Source organism: Tachysurus fulvidraco, chromosome 21 (genome assembly GCF_022655615.1).
Source record: "Tachysurus fulvidraco isolate hzauxx_2018 chromosome 21, HZAU_PFXX_2.0, whole genome shotgun sequence".
NCBI classification, from domain to species: Eukaryota; Metazoa; Chordata; class Actinopteri; order Siluriformes; family Bagridae; genus Tachysurus; species Tachysurus fulvidraco.
In genome coordinates this window covers 20,843,875-20,864,041 of record NC_062538.1, presented here as the reverse complement: position 1 = coordinate 20,864,041, position 20,167 = coordinate 20,843,875, and the positions used below count along the sequence as shown (strand labels likewise).

The following is a 20,167-nucleotide window of genomic DNA, read 5'->3' as shown; positions in this document are numbered from 1 at the left end:
CTTTTTCATGTGCCATATAAAACAAGACAGGGTTTTTTTTTTATGACATTGATGAGTGAATATTAGACATAAATCTATTGTATATATCTGGCTGTGTTGTTGTTGTTGTTTTTTTCTTGTTTTCTTGTGTTATTCACTTTTCATTTTTGGATCGCAGTGGATAAAACACTCCCCTCTAGTGGTGATCGAAACCTGCTGTAAACGTGGTTTTTGTTTCTTCGTTTCTTTGTTTGAATTTTCATTTCTCTAGCAGAAATGAATGACCTAAAGATATACACAGGTGTTATACTAATATTCTGACCAAATGTGTGTGTGTTTGTGTGTGTGTGTGTGTGTGTGTGTGTGTGTGTGTGTGTGTGTGTGTGTGTGTGTGTGTGTGTGTGTGTGTGTGTGTGCGAGAGAGAGAGAGAGAGAGAGATAGACAGAGAGAGAGATAGACAGACAGAGAGAGACGACAGAGAGAGAGAGAGAGAGAGAGAGAGAGAGAGAGAGAGAGAGACGACAGACAGGAGAGAGAGAGAGAGAGAGAGAGAGAGAGAGAGAGAGAGAGAGACAGAGAGACAGATAAAGGACAGACAGAGAGAGATAGACAGAGAGAGAGACATATAGAAAGAGAGAGACAGATAGACAGAGAGAGACATATAGACAGAGAGAGACAGATAGACAGAGAGAGAGACAGAGAGACATATAGACAGAGAGAGACAGATAGGCAGAGAGAGACAGATAGACAGAGACAGAGAGTCTTCTACCAGTTGGTTTGTTTCATCTGCTTTAAAGCGACTCTCTGCTGCCGGTGTGTTAATTGTAGGTCACCACATGAGGGGAGACTGAAACAGTTGTGATTCATTCATGTGGCAGCTCAACACAGTCCATCAACACAGTCCGTCCTCCTCCAACCTTTTTCTTCTGCACCTCCAACACAGCTCTCAAACTAATAATAATAACAATAAGAACTCTAATGTCATCTTTACACCGGCTTTTGCATGCGTGTGATGGAGATTTATTTGTGTTTCGGCTTAACGTGTCTCGTGTTCTCCTGATGTGGAGCAAAAAAAATAGAAAAAAAACAAAGATGAAGATGAAGAGTATGATGTCGGTGATTTGTTGTGTATGATGTCTGATGAATGATGTGACTGAGTCCCTCGGAATGTTGTGACTCAGCTTCTATAGAGTTTATTAAATGTCTGTAAAGTCTTTCAGCCAAATATTTCTTTATTAAGATTTATTCTGAAGAGAAATAAAAAGTGGTGTGAACTGTCGAGCGGATTCGGTTTTGGATCCGGATGTAATGAAATTAAAAGTCTATACGAACAAACGTTCAGTCGCTTTATTTCTATTTTTACTGTTTTTTTAAGCTATAAACCAGACTCTGAAATGAATTCTAAGATGTTTCATATGTAGTTAAATATTTGTATTTGGGGGGAAATCAGCAACAGAACAACGGTGTGATGAAGTGAAGTCACTGTTAGCAACCTGTCACTGATTGTTTCCCCCAAACTGCACGTCGTGAAGACTTTCATTCATCTTATCAGATTTAATTTTATTCACGTTATATTAGATGTTGTGGAACATCCAAAAAGCACATCAGCTCTTGTTACTTCTTACGTTATAGCAGCTTTAAAATATGTTTCCTCACTATTAGGTGTCAAATGGGTGTTAAAGGCCTTAAAGTATTGTTAAAGCTGCTGTTATGGAAAACGTATCAATTACTGACCAATCAGAATCAAGATTTCTGCAGCACTGATTTAATCTAATACATGAACAATATCATAGTTGTGTAGTATTTTCCACTGCATTGCTATGTATGGCTATAATCTATCTATCTATCTATCTATCTATCTATCTATCTATCTATCTATCTATCTATCTATCTATCTATCTATCTATCTATCTATCTATCTATCTATCTATCTATCTATCTATCTATCTATCTATCTATCCAGCCATCCATCTATCTATCTATCTATCTATCTATCTATCTATCTATCTATCTATCTGTCTGTCTGTCTGTCTGTCCGTCCGTCCGTCCGTCCGTCCGTCCGTCCGTCCATCCATCCATCCATCTATCTATCTATCTATCTATCTATCTATCTATCTATCTATCTATCTATCTATCTATCTGTGGAGCAGCTGAAGGATGAGTATGTGGTTTAATGGATGTGAGTCTGACTTTTCTCTGATTAAAGCCTGTCGTGTGCTGAGAATTTATAACCATACACAAGAGGATTTCCTGCTAAAGAATTCATTTTGGCTGAAAGGAGCTTTGTTTTTATCTGTTTTTACATTTGATGCAAAGCAAAGACACAGACTTTAAATTCTACAGCAGCTTGCTTTGTGTTTTACACAGGATCTGTGTTTATGTTGATAAAATGTGTGGACTGTTTTACCACCAGATGGCGCTGTATGAACAGCCACCGTGTCAGATTGCACAAAATGTGTAGGTTAAAATAGTATAAAGACTAAAGACAAGAAGAAGAAGAAGAAGAAGAAGAAGAAGAAGAAGAAGAAGAAGAAGAAGAAGAAGAAGAAGAAGAAGAAGAAGAAGAAGAAGAAGAAGAAGAAGAAGAAGAACAACAACAACAACAACAACAACAACAACAACAACAATAACAACAACAACAACAACAACAATCATAAAACTTATTTAAACACACACACACACACACACACTACAAAGAATTTAAAGATGGCAATCAGCTACAGCACAGGTTTTTGTTTAGGGGATAAAACAGGAGAATTCTGAGAAAACCAGGAATGATATAAAATTAAAAAGGCAACAAATAATCCGTATTTATTCTTGTTTTGTATCACTGTAAACATCTCTAAGGCGATTACAGGCATTAAAATGTATTAAGATATTTCTGATTTTTTTTTTAGTAGAAAGTAAAAAGTTGTTGCATCGAGTCTAGAGAGCAACGGAAATAAATATATTTTAATCATTAATAAATAAATAAATAAATAAATATTTCACTATAAATATTTTACATAACCTATTACATGCTCTGTCTTCTAGTTAATTAATTAATTTATTATTCCCGTTTCCTGGTTTGGTACCTTCTGGTTTTGGGGTGTGAATACTTTTGCACATCTTGATATATTGCTTGTATATCTAGAACCACAACAATTGATCTTTAACTTTAAGAATGTTGTAGCTACTAAATAACAAATTTTTTATCCGTTTATAGTTACGTCGATGTGACGTGTGAACTTTTACACTGAACTCCAGTTTATCTAGAAATAAAATGTTTCTTGAACATCAGAGCGTAAACTCCACATCTGCGATTTTCCCTGAGACGTGTTTCAGATCAATGGCGATTTCTTTTCCGTCTGTGTTTCATATCAGCTGCAGGCCACATCAAAGCCACAGCAGATGTAAGTGTGTCCCAGATGTGCGTTAGTCCCTGAGCGCCTTCAACAACACAAGCAAATTGTAGCGCTCTGTAATCAGCCTCCGTTTCTGTCTTAATGCTTCTTCTTTGTTGTGCCTGTTTGACAGAAAACCAAAAGGACGATGTCTTTATTTCGAGGACGTGTGGCACAGCGTATACTTACTGTAGGCTGTTATTACTGCAGATAAGTCTTGAAGATGAAAAGGACTTTATCGCACGTGACTTGACGTGACGTAACGTGTGCCTCAGTTAGTGGAGTCCTGAAATCATCATGTATTCATTCATTCATTTTCTACCGCTTTATCCGAACTTCTCGGGTCACGGGGAGCCTGTGCCTGTCTTAGGCGTCATCGGGCATCAAGGCAGGATACACCCTGGACGGAGTGCCAACCAATCACAGGACACACACACACACACTCATTCACTCACACACTCACACACTATGGACAATTTTCCAGAGATGCCAATCAACCTACCATCGGTCTTTGGACCGGGGAAGGAAACCGGAGTACCCGGAGGAAACCCCCGAGGCACGGGGAGAACATGCAAACTCCACACACACAAGGTGGAGGCGGGAATCGAACCCCCAACCCTGGAGGTGTGAGGCGAACGTGCTCACCAGTAAGCCACCGTGCCCGTGTGGGATCAAAACCACACGAGATCGTCGAACATCCAGGGTCTAATAAATTTGTACTGTACATAAAGGAATAAATATGAATATAAATATACATAGAGATTCATAAACAGTTCAGTTGGGATCGGGTTGATTAAAAGAAAACGATCGTGACACAAACTTCCCCACTTCTGCTGATCCTCTTCTGACCAATCACAGCGCAGTGGTACAAGGTGGTATTTTGATGTATAACCTTCACATCTGGGGGAATGATGGCTTAGTGGTTAGCATACTTACCTCACACCCCCTGGATTTGGAGGGTTCGATTCCCAGCTCCGCCCAGTGTGGGTGGAGTTTCCATGTTCTCCCTGAGCCTCTGGATTTTCAGGTTTTGTCCCCAGTTCAAAAACATGCATTAAAGTGATTGTCATGGGTTGCTGTCCAGTGTGTCCCCCTCCTTGTGCCCCATGTCCCCTGGGGTAGACTCAAGGTCCCTGTAACCTTGTGTAGTATAAGTGGTACAGAACAAGGAAGGATCGACATCCCGGTGAATCTCCATTAATTGTCTGTACAGGGAATATAAAAATGCCCAGTTATGCCCTTGAAGTTCCTTTGCAGCCTAATTTCTCTTCTATAACATGCCTTATTTGGTTCATAATCGTGAAGTAAACGCAAACGTCAGTGCGGCACAAACCCCAAGATATGCAGCACGCTCGCGAGACGGATAACCGCAAGTCTAATTATTGTAAAGCCAGCAGCATTTAAATCGAGATCTGGTCTCATAGGACATTCCTCAGTCACCTGCTTCCTCTTAATAACACACACACACACACACACACACACACACACACACACACACACACACAGTATGCCAGCTGCTCTCTCTGATGCCTTCCTACAGAGATGCTATCAGTGCTAACGGCTAACAGAAGGGGCTTATTGGCAGTAAAGTTGAAGCTCTGATTAACTGGAGCTTTGAGGTTGTCATGATAAAGCCACTTGCATAGTTTAATAACGAGCAGCGGGTGAGATCTGTGCTACCGCTGAGACCAGAACCCACCAGGTCTAAAGGTTGGCAGAACGGAGTTATTGGAGCATGTTTGAAAGTTTCTACAGTTAGACGTCACAAAAACAACGTAAAAACGTACGCTATACAAAAGCTTATGCGAATCTGCATGAATGTTCCTACAACCAAAACGTTGTAGGAATGTTTTATAGAGGTTATGTCGAAAACACAAAACGTTTCCTCGATCTCTGCTGTAAACAAAACTACTCAGTAATCGTGTCTAAATTGTTTACGTATTGCGTTTTCTTTATATTTTGTGAATTAGTTTATTGTGGGATGTATTTTTGTGGTCTGGAATCAGACAGAACTAAAATAAACTGCAGTAATACTTTTATTAAATACTATAATAAGTTCATAGAACATTCTGGAAATGTTCTGAAATGTAAAATGTTGAGCTTGGATTGTGCTACAGCACACACACCTGGTGTCTCAGAAAATATCTTCATGTAATGTACACTACTACTAGTGTGTGTGTGTGTGTGTGTGTATGCAGTTTAATGATATCATTTAACTCCACCTGTCATCAGCAACTTTTGCTCAGACAAATCCCTGTAATAAGATTTTATGATGTGTGTGATGCATAACCGCAACCTGAAAAGCAAACAGAGTGGAGCTGAGAATCATCTAAAGGATCCTGAGGTCGAAAGGAAAGCGATCAGAAGCACACACACATACACACAAACACACACACACACACACACACACAGACACATACACACATATGGACACACACATACGCACACACATACACACATATGGACACACACACAAACGTGGACACACACACAGACACACAAACATGGACACACATGGGCACACACACACACACACACACAAGTGGACAAACACAGACACACACACACACGGACACACACTCACAAATGGACACACACACACACACAGTTATCTTCTAACGTCTCTCTCACTCTCTCTCTCTCTCTCTCTCTCTCTCTCTCTGTCTCTCTCTCTCCAGCTCTCTCTCCCTCTGTCTAAAGATTCATTCTTCTCTCTCTTTCTCTCTGGATGGTGAGACAAAGCCGATTCTGTCCCTTCTGCCCTCTGCTGCCGTGGTTTTTATTCACTTCTCCATTAGCAGAAATATCACATAACCTTTGACCTTCTGGACAAAGAGCTCTTTATGGCTTGCCTGTTTTCACTTGTAAAAAAAAAAAAAGTCTAATGTTTATTTGCTCTCTCTCTCTCTCTCTCTCTCTCTCTCTCTCTCTCTCTCTCTCTCTCTCTCTCTCTCTCTTTTCAATGCAACCTGTTCAGGGATACAGTCACAGACCTTCGATGTAGGACAATGTCTGTGTTTCTGTAACCAAACTCGACTGCCTTTGTGCTGTAACTAGAAAAACTACATACACTCGTCAATAAGAATCTCTGTCGAAACGAGTCGTCCAGCTGATTTTGGCTGAGTTTAGTATTAAAAAAAGATCGAAACAGCATTTCTGACCTCTTCGGAAACGTACCTACGCTATGCACATATTTTTTAACAGTACGCTTGATTTAATTACAGATTTTTATAGAACGACGTGGAATAAAAAGCGTCCCACGTGAACGACCTGGTTGCATCCTGGAACACGTTAAATAGGATCTTTTAGAGGGATCATTGTCATCATGCTACTTTTACAGACGTTTTCCATCCGCTTTTGGAAGACGGATCAACTCGCAAGCCACCGATCTGTAATTATGTGGCAAAACCCTGTCAGGGTGATTTCTATTCCGTCGTCCGTCCAGAAAGGTTCGTTCGCCTTGTAATGGTTTGCATGTGCAGTGTATTGAATGAAGTTCCTGGGGTTTGGAATCATTTTTCCATCATGTTAACATGTCCTAAGTAAAACCAGGAGAATTATTTGGATAAGAATGATCATTTTGTACATAAGCAATCACAAAATACCTTGTTTTATTTATTTATTTTATAAACCCCACGCAGCAGGAGTTCGAATCCCAGGTCCACCAAAGCTGCCACTGCTGGGCCCCTGATCAAGGCCCTTAATTGCTCAGTTGAATAAATTGAAATAAGTTGTATGTCACTCTGGGTAAAGGTTTTTTTGCTAAATGACAGAAATGTAAATATAAATTTGGGGTCATTCTTTCCTCATAGGGATTTTTTGATTATTATACTAGAACTTTCCCAGAATACGAACATCGTGATATCAGACCCATTTCTGCTGTGAGGACGATAATGACTTTAGGGTTCTGAGTGACTGTGTTTTGTGTCCATCTGCATCACAAGACCTTTTCCTTCCTTATTGTCCTATAACAGGACAGTAAATGTGTGTCAGCTGTCTGACTTTATTAGATTTGACTGTGAAGTGCATGTAGATTTCACTTCCTCCTTAATGTATAATTTGTATAATTAAGTCCTTCTTTATTTCTCCTCCTGCTTCAGGTGATTCACCTTTCTACCTTTCTACCTTTCTCATTGCAGTTGTTCTCTCTTCTTCTCCCTTCCTCCCCCTTACTCAACACATCCAACCTGAGAGGGGGTGGGTATTTGGAGTAGGGTTGCCAGATTCAAGCCAAACCCTTCGTTCTGTGCATTCTTGGGAGATTTTAAACAATGGCAATGCTCTGGTTGATATTATACTATTTGCAAAATTTCATATATTTATATCTTTACCCTGAATGGGAAGTACGGCTTTCTTAAAATTATGTGTCTAACACTTTAATATTCTTTAATTAGTTAAGCTTTACACTATCCAATGGACCTGAACACTGGTTACTGATCAATCCCCTAAATCCAACTGTGTGAAGGGAACAAATGCAGAGCTTTTGTGCTTAAAATAAATTAAATAAATATAATAAAGTGATTATGACTTGACCTTGATGCACTTTAATGCACTGTAAAGGACAAAACCACGATTCACAATGTTGCTGTGCAAATTAAAATATCGATCTCTGAAATTCAGGATCCTGTTTTCCTTTTTCCTTGCACAGAATGTGGGCAAATTATTATTATTATTATTATTATTATTATTATTATTATTAGTAGTAGTAGTAGTAGTAGTAGTAGTAGTAGTAGTAATATTAGTTCTCATATTGCAATAAAGATGTCCATTTTTTATATATATCAACAGACATCATGGTTAAACCACAAAATATTTGTTGTGCAAATGCTTCTACACTTAATCATTTCTAAGCAAAACTTATTAAGCTGCCAAACATCTACATCTATTAAATGTATTTCCATAAGGACAAACAAGGTTTGCTTGTTACTGGACGTTTATCACATATTAAAACATGTTAAAAGTCATTTGAGGACTGCAATGAAAATTAAACTGGATTATTGTATTGAAATTGAGAAAAATCCATGAAAATGTACGTAATATGTAACAATATTACAAATACAAACATGTATTTAAAGTTTTGCATAACTATTTCAATTTGTTTAAATCCCATCTATCTTAAAATATTCCTTTTCACAAAATATCCATTTACATTCATTCAACACATTTTATTCCCTTAGCATGGATGCTAGTTAACCAGATTTTCTCAATTATCTATTTATCTCATGCCATTTTAGCGTATTTTATCTTAACAAAACTTCTCTTGCATGAGATAGATTCATATCATTTCTACATGAAATATAATGAACATAACATAATTTCTACCATCTGTTTTTTGAGATTTAACAATGAAAATGATTTAAAAAAGTTTTTTTTTAATTACATTTTATCTATTAAGGGGTAAATAAATAAGGATCAATCAAGTTCTCTGTAACAAGATAGCATGGTTGGGTTTTTAAATAACAAACTTTTATTAGTTTTGCATTGTTGGTTAATTAGATTAAATTAGTGCCCTTTAAAAAAAAAAAAAAAAAAAACCGCAAACGTGATAGCGTGTCCAATCTGGCAACCCGTGTTTGAATAGCCTCCGCCATGCTGAGGCGCTTTCACTAACTTGTCAGGCTTATTCACGACACCGTGAACCGTGGACACCGAAAAACCGAGTTTCATTCACCAGGTTAGTTTGTTTATTTAAGTTTTATCTCATTCACGCGTTCTAGTTTATGTTTTTTCCCTCTGAATATAAAATATAATCTGAGGAATAAACTGAGCGCGAGCTGATGCTAGTTGGACTTTGAGCTCGCGCGCACTTGTTACAGAGGTGCTCACGCGCAGCGGATTTTTTGCACAATAAAACTTTTATTTGTTTATGTAATTATTTGAGGAATAAGATTAAATAATTTGGATGCGATAATTACCTCTTTTTGTACGGTTTTCCATTCAGAATCGTGAATAAACGTGTGTTTGCCAGCGGCTCGTGCATCTCGGGGTGATTTTTTTTCTCCTGAGGTATTTTCTGTTGTCATAACAACAGTTTCGTGTCTGAAGTGGCTAACGTTGTTTTGCTAATTTACTTCACCGATTTAATTACAAATTAATGTTGAACATTTTGCTCGGTTTTTGGGGGATTCTTTCCTCCCGGGATTATTTAAAAAGAAAAAGAGCTGAAACTCCGTCTGTGTGGGTTTTTAAAGGTCACTCGGGGTGTAAATAAGCCTCTGTGTCAGGAGTGTGTGCGCTCTATAAAGGGCACAAGGTGTGTGTTTGGGGATTTAACTCTGAATCCGGGACTGAAGTAAACTTCTGTGAGGAAAAGCAGACTTTTCCGAAGTGAGTACAGAAATACATTTGTAATAAAAACACTTTCAGGTCCGAGCCATTAGAGGAAACTCATCAGTTCAGCATTAGACCGTTTTTATAGAACACTCTGAAACTGTAAACAAGCTTCACGACGTGACCGTAAACGTCATGACCAGGTGTTGTATTGCATTGGCTTTGTATGTCTCTTACTTTACATTTTTTTTAAGAATATATTGTATGACATATTGCCCAAGTTTGTGGATACTGCTGGAATATGTGAATAATCTATCTATCTATCTATCTATCTATCTATCTATCTATCTAGACTATCTATCTGGTCTATCTATTTGTCTATCTATCCATCTATCTATCTGTCTGTCTATCTATCTGTCTATCTGTATGTCTGTCTATCTATCTATCTATCTGGTCTATCTATCTCTATCTATCTATGTATCCATCCATCCATCCCTTCCATACATCCATCCATCCATCCGGTCCTTCAGTCCATGAATAATCCCTAACATGTCCACACCTCGTCATCGAGTCATCCTCATAGCTGTTTATCTTGGAAACTAGGATAAAATTCTGCAAAACCAGATGTAACTGGCTCATTATTTCTTCCTGTCATCTTCTGGGTAACGTAAAGCTAAGCCAGATGTTACCCTGAACATTTTTGTCTATATAGAAATAAAAAAACTAAAAAAAAAAAAATGAACCAAAGTTCCAAGACCACAATGTTCTGGGTTTAAGGTGGATTGACAGAGTGTCTGTTAAACAAATTAGTTCCTGTTATCTTTTACGTTATAGCAGCTATAAACATCCGGTGAGAAATCTCCTGATAGAGGCGTAAACAACACCGATCGAAGACTTTCATGTGGTGGAAATATGTCTGATTGCTGTTTCACCATACACGTGATGTTTTTTTGATAATCCGTTATTGAGCTCTTATGCAGAAGTAATAGCTTATAATGTTGGATCTTTTAAAGATATATTTCTATTTCTATATCTTTACAATAAAGTTCAAAGATGTTCAATAAAGTTGTTTGAGATCATTCGCTCTTGAGTGCATCTCAGTTCTGGCCTAGGTTTTGTGTTTAAAAAATAGGACGGAAAAAACCTTGTGCTTGAATTTGATAGCTTAAGTCAAGTTGGAAATTTTAGTCAGGATATTTTCTGCCTTCTGCTTGGCCCGTGCTCCCTGATTCATGCTTTAATCACCGAATGATTTGTTCCTATTCATGGAGCTCATCCTTTGTTCCAGTTATGTTAGTCACATGGATGTTAATTAGACCATGAGTTGTGTCTAAAGTTCTCGTCTTTCCGCAGTGAGTTTGCTTCCCTCGGGTTCCCCAGAGGCGGTTTATTTCGATGAGGCGAGGCCTGTGTTTTCCCGCTGATGTCGATAGCGTGTCCTTGACTGCTTCATGGTTCTGCTTTTTCTGTTTTTAAAGTGCCTAACACCTTCAAATCATTTATTTTTCTAAGGGCAACTATGACTGCTTCGTGTCATTGTTTTCCATAGGAACATTTACAGAAGGAATCTCCGGTGTCCGCTTTTGTTTCGGAGACTTTTATATTCTGAAAAACCCTCACGTCTGAGTCGTTTTTGCTCGAGAGCGAAGCAGACCTGTTGTTTTTCATTCTCGGCCATGCTCTCTTTTCATTGGCCATGCTCCGTTAGGTAGTAAAACATTAGCCGTAGAGTCCACAAGCTACGGTTTCACCTGAATCCATAATAACTCCTTCTCAAAGGTCGCCAGGTGTCGATGTGTAAATCATCAAGGAAGAACGATTTCCTTCATAATTTGTGACTAGTTGTGTAACAGGAATCTTTTGCGTCTTAATGTGAATTAAAGCCGGTAGTTGAGGGTAGTTCAGTAGGATAGGAAGCTAGTTTCATATAGATAATAGCGCATCTCGGTGCAAGGTAGCCGTTACTTCGTCAAATCAGTAAACCGCCAAGTCTCCGTTCTGATTTGGTGACATTTGCTAAACTTTGGGCTGAGGAAACCCTTCAGAGTTCCCTGTTAGCAGTTAAAGAGGTATGTTTTCTGTTATTACTTTACACAAGCTTCGATTTTATTGCGCAAAACTGAAGCATGCAGTAAAACAACGTTGTAATCTTTTTTGTGAAGATTGTTTAAAAAAAAATTTTTTTTTTGCCTTGAAAAAAATCCCAGAATCATTAAACCAGACTTTTTTGCTGGACTGTTGTTTGCTGGGTTTTTTTTTTATCAGGTTGCTTGTAAAAGTTGTTTTCCTGGCTGCCACTATTGTGTGCATCGTCATGATTTCCTGCGATCCTTCAGGAGTCACGTGTCCTAGTAAAACAACACCCTGGTTTCCATGCAGCGTTTAGGTGAAGGTGATCAGGTGGGAGTGCAACACTTCTCCTCTCTCTCACTTTATCTAGAGAGAGGACAAGGCTCTAGTCTGGGATCTCTTTCTCTACGGAGAGGCCGGATAGTGGCGGGCTTTGTGTGGCTTTGCCAACATCTTTCAGTGTGTGTACCAAGAGCAGTGGGAACAGCAGCGATGAGACAGGTGCGTGCCCTTATTCTGTTACAGTGCTGGAAAGTACCCACCGGGCTAAAGACGCCCCGTTGTCCTCGATTCACAGCCGGGCCGCATCCGTTATTACACACGTTACAAACCTCAACACTGTCACTTCCAGTGGTTTTAGTGTTTAGCCTGTAAACAATGTGTTTAGCAAAACTCTTTAGATCATGTCATTTAAAAGATCAGCTCTTCTTAAATTACAGACACTGTTTACAGACACTGTCATTTAAAAGATCAGCTCTTCTTAAAATTACAGACACATCCTTCTTCTTTAAATTACAGACACATCCGTTATTACACACGTTACAAACCTCAACACTGTCACTTCCAGTGGTTTTAGTGTTTAGCCTGTAAACAATGTGTTTAGCAAAACTCTTTAGATCATGTCATTTAAAAGATCAGCTCTTCTTAAATTACAGACACTGTTTAGTTTTCTTGATCACGAACAACATCAAACATTGTCCTCTGAAGCGAGACGACGCTTCAGAACCTTTCAGGACATGGAAAGGATGAAAATTGATGAAATGAAAATTTTATCCCACAGCAAAACCCATGCGTTTGCATATGAAACGCTACACTGTGAAATGCTGTGCTTCTGTTAGCAGGGAGCTTTTTAACGTAGGTTTTTTTCTCACGTTTTAAACACGACTGCAGGTTTAACTGATTTCACAATCAGCTGATGGTTCCTCAGACACCAGATGAAGGACACCAGAGCTCTGTGTTCATGTTAATGACTTACCTCCCGAAGGCTTAGAAGGACACGACATATCAAAGGTCTCAGGCTCGGCATGTTAGCGTAGAATCGTTATATTGTAGAATAAGAGACAGCAGTTTTAAGAAAAATAAACTTTTGTTGTCTTTGAGTTGTTGTTTTGTTTTTTTCTCCGGGTTGGGTGCCATTATTTTTGTCCAGATTGAACGGTACGTCTTAGATAGAGTCAACAAGACGGAGAGAGGGAGAAAGACAGACACACGGAGAGCCAGAGAGAGGAAGGGAGACCTACAGCGAGAGACAGACAAAGAGAGACAGAGAGAGAGGGAGAAAGACAGACACACAGAGCAAGAGAGAGGAAGGTAGACATACAGACAGATAGAGAGAGACACAGAGAGGGAGAAAGACAGACACACAGAGCAAGAGAGAGGAAGGTAGACATACAGACATAGAGAGAGACAGAGAGAGGGAGAAAGACAGACACAGAGCAAGAGAGAGAAAGGTAGACGTACAGACAGATAGAGAGAGACAGAGGGAGGGAAACCGACAAACAGAGAAGAAGAGAGAGAGACAGACAGAGACGGAGAGAGGGAGAAAGACATACACACAGAGCAAGAGAGAGGAAGGGAGACATACAGACAGATGGAGAGAGAGACAGAGGGAGGGAAACCGATAAACAGAATAGAGAGAGAGAGAGAGAGTGAGAGAGAGGGAGGAAGACGACAGACAAACAGAGTGCAAGAGAGAGGAAGGGAGACATACAGATAGATAGAGAGAGAGAGAGAGACAGAGGGAGGATATCAGACAAACAGAGAAGGAGAGATAGAGAAACAGAGAGAGATCGATCATGTGAGTCTTTTGAGGTTTGTCGTCTTGGGTTTAGGGACACGGATGGCAGCGAGGCAGCAAAAATCAGCCATCACGATCAGTGTGGAAGCCGGTTACCATGACAACCTTGTTTGGTTCAAATCTATATAGAACTCTGTTTAGATTTAATGTCACTCAATAATAATAATAATAATAATAATAATAATAATAATAAAAAGATGACTATTTTTAAGCTGGCTCTGGTATTTTCCCATAGAAAAGAGAAAGGTCATAACAGTCCATGAGAACCTCTGGGTTTGTGTGAAAGAGGCTAAATGGAGGCTGAGCGCCGTTTACTCAACTGTAATGTTAACCTTCTGGAGGATTCGTACCATAACTGTTTAAAACAGCTTCAGTTGTTACACGAGTAAACAGTTTAATCAGCTTCGTGAGAAGCACGAGGTCCACACAGATACATTGTGGGATCCCTGTGGACGTCCACTCTCATTAGAGACGTCATGTATTTTAAGCCCAGACTTCCAGCATGGCTTTGTTCCAGCTGTGATTGGGTTTGCAGTGTGATTTGATTAAAAGGAATCTCGAGACTGCCGTTTCATTATGGTCTCTCGGAGGGGAAAAGAAAACAGCTACCGGTTGTTGATTCGCGGCCGCGCAGGCGCGACAGGGGTCGATCTCAGGACACTGCCGCAGATTTGAGCTCCACAGACGGCTTGAAATCTCGTGGCGCTGATGATGAGCGCCGAGCGGTCGAACACGCCGCATTGCTGTTGTTTACCCTCCTCAGGCTTCGGCTCCGACTTCAGGAAGCGACGTGGGCGTCGATGTCGGATGAGACGAATGAACATTAGCTAAACAAAGTTTTGTTGTTGTTGTCGTTTGTTTTTCTGCGTCTATTTCATGATGTTTCGTCTAGATAAAGATTCAGCTGCAGAAGGTGTATTTTAAAAAGGTCAAAAGTTTCGCGATTTATTTCAAATCAGTTTACAAAAAAATTATGCACTCGTTTTAACGCATCATTGTTTATTCAGTAACGGCACGTTCGCACGGTCAGGTGTGTAGTCGTTGACGTCGTGATGTTTTCTGTGAGAAGATTTATTAAGCGTTTAGGGAAGGAGTCTCCAGTGTCGGCGCTATAACGACGTCTTTGTGACAGGAGTTTACATTTTTTTCTCTAAGATTATAAGCTTTTTTAAAAAAAAAATAAATAACATTTTTTTGTTTTTGAAGAAATTCGGTCTGAGCGACGGTACCGGAAGTTAAAGCCTCCTTTTGTCCAACCTTAAAGAAATATTTCTTTTACAAGGGTCGTTGTGTCATAAAACATTTACAGAGACGCCTCTCAGCAAAGATTCTAAATGCCCCGATGACGTGATTTAATCAGGTCCCGATGTCCGCATATGGCTCATGAGTTACGGGGAAAAGAATAGGGATTTTATTAAGTTGCTTGTCGTGGGAAAAATTAAAAGATTCCCGAACAGCCGTAAGAACCCTGGGATCGATGTATCGGTTAATTACATACGGCTAACACACGCAAAAACGCAGGAGAGACTGAGGAGAGATTTTATTGCTTTTTCTCTCTCTAAGTAAGAGGTTTTCTGAAGGACAAAAATTGAGGTTTCTCTTCTGCTTTCTGTGTGCCAGGATTTCAGTTTGGATTCTCAACCGTCGAGTCGTTTTAGCTACATAAACCCCTGAACGCTGTGGTCTGGGGGGAGGGGAGACGACACGATCCGGCCTTGTCTCAACCTGCCTCGTTGTATAGGCTACACACACACACACACACAGACTACAAAGTGGCCACAGGCGATCGACCTGCACAGGCGATCCCTTGGACAGTAGCTGGTTCCACACACACATTTACACACACATAGCGCAAACATTTTTCTACGTTTATAACAAAACCCTCAATTCTGATTAGATTTATGTAACCGCAGCTCTGACCGTTATTCAAATCACAGGACTATAATAATGCACTCGTTCCGATTCGTTTCTATGGTAACGACTCATTATTTTCATGAAGTTTATTTGACATTTATATAACAGGACGAAGTCTCCAGTGTCAGCACTTTTGTCAGTCAGTTTTTATATCTCTATCATTAATATAGCAATTTTATATTTGTTATTAACATCGAGATGTCGGACGAACGACCGTTTTAATGTGGTAAACGTTAACGGGAGCTTGTTGATGTAACTGTAAACTTAAAGGAATCTAAACTCCCAACGCAGGGTCACAGCGCTTTATCCTTGGTTAAATATATACCTCGAGTGAAGGATCGATGCGCTAAGAAACAACTATCAATCCTCAATCGAACCGTCCTTAAGGAACTCTAATCCTGACGAACGTCCTGCCGTCGGATCACACGCAACGACGATCGTCTTTTTATTGGACGGAAAGCGAAGCGCCGGCTCGCGTCCGCACCAAAACTCGCTCCAGTCTAAATATTTGTGAGCGTGTGCTGGAATGTGTTGTTGATGGCTCACGTTTTCAGTCCTTCCCTTTATAACAACACCAACTGCGCTACGGAGGATTATATCGGAAAGGGAGTGGCAGAACGGGGGGACGGAGTGGACACTTCCACACAATTGACTCTTTGACCTGATGAAATTTAAATGGTGCCCAAACAAAGCTGATTCAGGATCTGTGTTCACTCTTCCAGAACGATTCACAGAGAGAGAGAGAGAGAGAGAGAGAGAGAGAGATATTGACTGAAACGGAGGAGACTATCATGCTTGTGGCAGACAAAACATCCAGAGTGAAGTCCATAGGACCTTTTTTAGACTCGAGTCGAGTCGACTTTGCGAATCAAAAAGCGAATCGTGTTGGGATGTTGGGCATCAGAACAGGTTACGGACAGAACAGAAAGAAAATAAAAAATAATTCAAACTAGTTATTTACATCATCTAAACACTTGTGTGAATCCAAACAGAGCAAATGAATCAAAAGAATCATTTTGATTCTGAATTCGGATCTGATCCACAGATTGACCCTAACAGCTAACAGACCGTTCTTCTCGTCGTTCGAGTTTTATCGTACGTGCGGTTTACGTAAATTCACATCACTCAAAACCCACAGTGATGAAACCGTATCGAGGGCAGGTGTAGACGCGATCGAAAGCGTGCGCCGTTCTGACCCGAGTATCGTGATCACTCGTACATCGATTCTCATTTGCGGTGAATTCAGCTTTATATTTGCCGTCCTCTCTCTCTCTCTCTCTCTCTCTCTCTCTCTCTCTCTCTCTCTCTCTCTCTTCCTCTCCCTCTCTCTCCCTTTCTATCTCTGCATGTCTGTCTCCGTCTCTGTCAGTATGTCTGTCTTTATCACTCAGTGTCTCTTATCTCTTTATTTCTCTTTCTCCTTCTATCTATTTGCTTCGCTTTTGCTTCCTGTCACTCTTTTTTCCTCTAACCCCCCCACCCCCATACACACACGTGATCTCAGCTCTATTGTCTGAAGCTGTCACAGCGGCTTCCATCTGAACCCCACACGTGTGTGAAGGGATGCGGCTCTCCGCTTCTCCTCTGCTCTCCTGACAGCTCTCCTGATCCCGTTTAAATATTTTATTGTGGCTTAGATGTGACAGAAGAGGATGGAGGGAGAAAGAGAGGGAGGGAGAAAGAGAGAGAGAGAGTCGACGTGAGCATCAGACATTAACGAGGGGTTTTTAAGGTCTGATTTTTTTGTAATCTGCAGTTCTCTGTGTCCTCGTAAAGGGCTTTTCCTCCGGCTGCTCCAGTAACCTTCACACACGTGGGGGAGGGATGTGTGTGTGTGTGTGTGTGTGTGTGTGAGAGAGAGCGCGAGACATCTCTTGCTCTGGAGATCCCTAGTTGACTGTTAAATGATGTTTTAATGTACCAGGACCTTCAGCATTCTTCTGGGAAGATTTTTTTTTTTCCTGGATGCTTCAATCGTCTTTTTTTTTTCCTCCCAGGATTCCTGCTCAGGTGGTGAGTGAACCCGATCTTTGTTATGAGCCTGCATTAGCGCAAAAAATTATATAAACATTAAAGGAGTTTACGGGTAAATAAAAGGGAAGAGGCGTGGACATCATTCCACCGGCTGTGTATCAGCTCATCTCTATAAACTTGAGGATGAGCTGGGAAAAGAAACAGTACGTCGTCTGGAACACCTGTGTGTGTGTGTGTGTGTGTGTGTGTGTGTGTGTGTGTGTGTGTGTGTGTTCTCTATTTATTGTGGTGTGTAATTATTAAGTAAGCCTCTGTCAGTTGTCTGTGAATCTGAGTCTGTGGTTAAATTGTCCTCTCGATGACTCCGCCCAGTTTTAGATCAAAGCATGTGTTCTTAGACGCTATCTGCTACTTCAAAGCATTTCTACCGGTGACAGCGACACAGACGGGGGACACGGAGACCTTTTGTCAGGACCGTGACGCTTTAAAGCCGTCGCTACGAGCGAAAGGCCGACTTCTCTTAAGCTTTGTGTAATAGATTATGATTGAGGGCATGTAAGGATGGAAGAGGTGTGTGTGTGTGTGTGTACACAGGGGTATGTGCGAGGAGTGGAAAGTGCTTGATGTCTTTAGATCTCAGTTTTAGCTTGTTGTGAGCATGATGATGTCAGTCAGGTGTTAGTTTTCACACATGGTGTCTGTTTGTAAGTGTGTGTGTGTGTGTGTGTGTGTGTGTGTGTGTGTGTGTGTGTGTGTGTGTGTGTGTGTGTGTGTGTGTGTGTGTGTGTGTGTGTGTGTGTGTGTGTGTGTGAGAGACATATCAGGATTTTATCAGCCCTTAAGTGCAATGCAAAAGATTTTGCCTGGTTGAATAAGCCACGGCCACTCATTACCATATACATGCATTAAATATTCTAGAAAATGAGTGAAATAATACCGCTAAAAAGAAAAGTCAAATAAAATAATAAATAAATTGTTAGTACACGGTAAAAGATGAAACACTAAAGTCATTTAACATTTTCAATATCTTTATTATTGTTTTTTTTTATCTAAATTTATGTATGTGTTAAATTCTGATTGGTTGCAGATTTTACATTAAAAATTGTTATAGGATTCAAAATAATTAAATGTATTTTTGCAGAATTTTAAATTTGTCTCCTGAAGTTAAAGACTAATCTTTCTTTCTTTCTTTCTTTCTTTCTTTCTTTCTTTCTTTCTTTCTTTCTTTCTTTCTTTCTTTCTTTCTTTCTTCACATATTGCATATAGTATCATGATGTTTTCAGTCAAAGTGCCCACCATTTACGCTATATTCAGTTTTTTCTCTGGACTCGTGACTCACTGTATCATTTTACCCAGGAATAGATTTCCTCCCACTTGAACACTCTGTTTATGTTTTTGATTTTTCTCTACACGATGTCGACAATCTACCATTGGTCAAGGTTCATACAGAAACCTACAGGACCGGGACAAATACGGGCTTTTCACAGATCGGTCCTCCTGAGACTCGTGTCACTGTTGTTCTCTGCCTCACGTCGAGACACCGACGTAGAAAATCTACAACCAAGGCGACACGAACGCGGACAGAAGCGGACGTTCTCCGCCTGCGGTCAGACGAACGTGTAATTAGCCGACTGTAGAGAAAAGGATTCGAGAAGGCGCATGTGAACAAGAACAAAAATGAACTGGGGTATAAATATAGTGCTCCTGGATCACGGGCGCTGACAGACTCCGGAGCTCACGGCTGGGTTTACTTATAGCACCACGTATCGGGCACAAAGTCTTTCTCAGACAAAATAATGCCACAGAGTTAAATATAAAAATGACATGAAAAAGCACCAGTAAGCATTTGTTTCTCCTCTCTATTGATCAGATATGCTGTGCTACCCACACAGCTCAGGTTCCCATTGTGTCACTACCGGGCGTGGCACAGGTGTAGCGGTATGATGTCAGCATTGCTTTGATCCTAGATCCTCGCATCTCACTAATGAGTCATGGATGTAGGAGTAAAGTGCTTAAAGACGAGAATGAAAGGTGAAATAAAATAGCGGTCTGCTTCGTGTGGTTAAGTGGTCAGGTGTAGAGAGATTACAATGTCCTTCGCTAAGTCACCAGACCAGTCATGAACAAGTCTGGTCTAATGGTAGCTAAGCGCAAAAATTGACTCGGGTACAGATTTTACACAACGTAAAGCGATCCGATTGGCTAGTTAAGTGTCTCACATCACAGATGACACGTGCACTAATCAACCTGTCTAGCAGAAAACCTCTGTCTAGTGTCGTCAGGTCGTCAGAACCGCCGCGGATCAGCTGAAACCGTCGGTTTCGTCTCAAAAAGGAATCGAGGTTTGAGATATCTCTCTTCCGATCGTGTTACTCCACCTTGTGATGCTTCAGAGCAGAGGCTTGAGACCTAATACAGTATATCACTTCCTCACCCGGTGAGCCGAGTGCGCTATACAAGCCACGCCCAATTTTGCAGGTCAGGACACGCTCTACTCG

General features: G+C 40.4%; 1 protein-coding gene across 8 annotated transcripts in view; it reads left to right on the top strand.

Moving 5' to 3' along the window:
- The first annotated feature begins 8,901 nt into the window (after window positions 1–8,901).
- The window catches only part of sema4d (sema domain, immunoglobulin domain (Ig), transmembrane domain (TM) and short cytoplasmic domain, (semaphorin) 4D), a 49,013-nt gene continuing 37,747 nt past the window's right edge, over window positions 8,902–20,167 (top strand). For 3 of the 8 annotated variants that reach the window (XM_047805462.1, XM_047805452.1, XM_047805459.1), the window contains exon 1: window positions 8,902–9,037. The gene's annotated coding sequence lies outside the window, so the exon portion shown is untranslated. Of the gene's footprint in view, window positions 9,038–9,433; window positions 9,691–11,468; window positions 11,703–12,073; window positions 12,205–17,259; window positions 17,708–20,167 lie in introns of those variants that run through there. The other 5 variants (XM_047805453.1, XM_047805455.1, XM_047805460.1 and 2 more) reach the window with 5 other exon arrangements.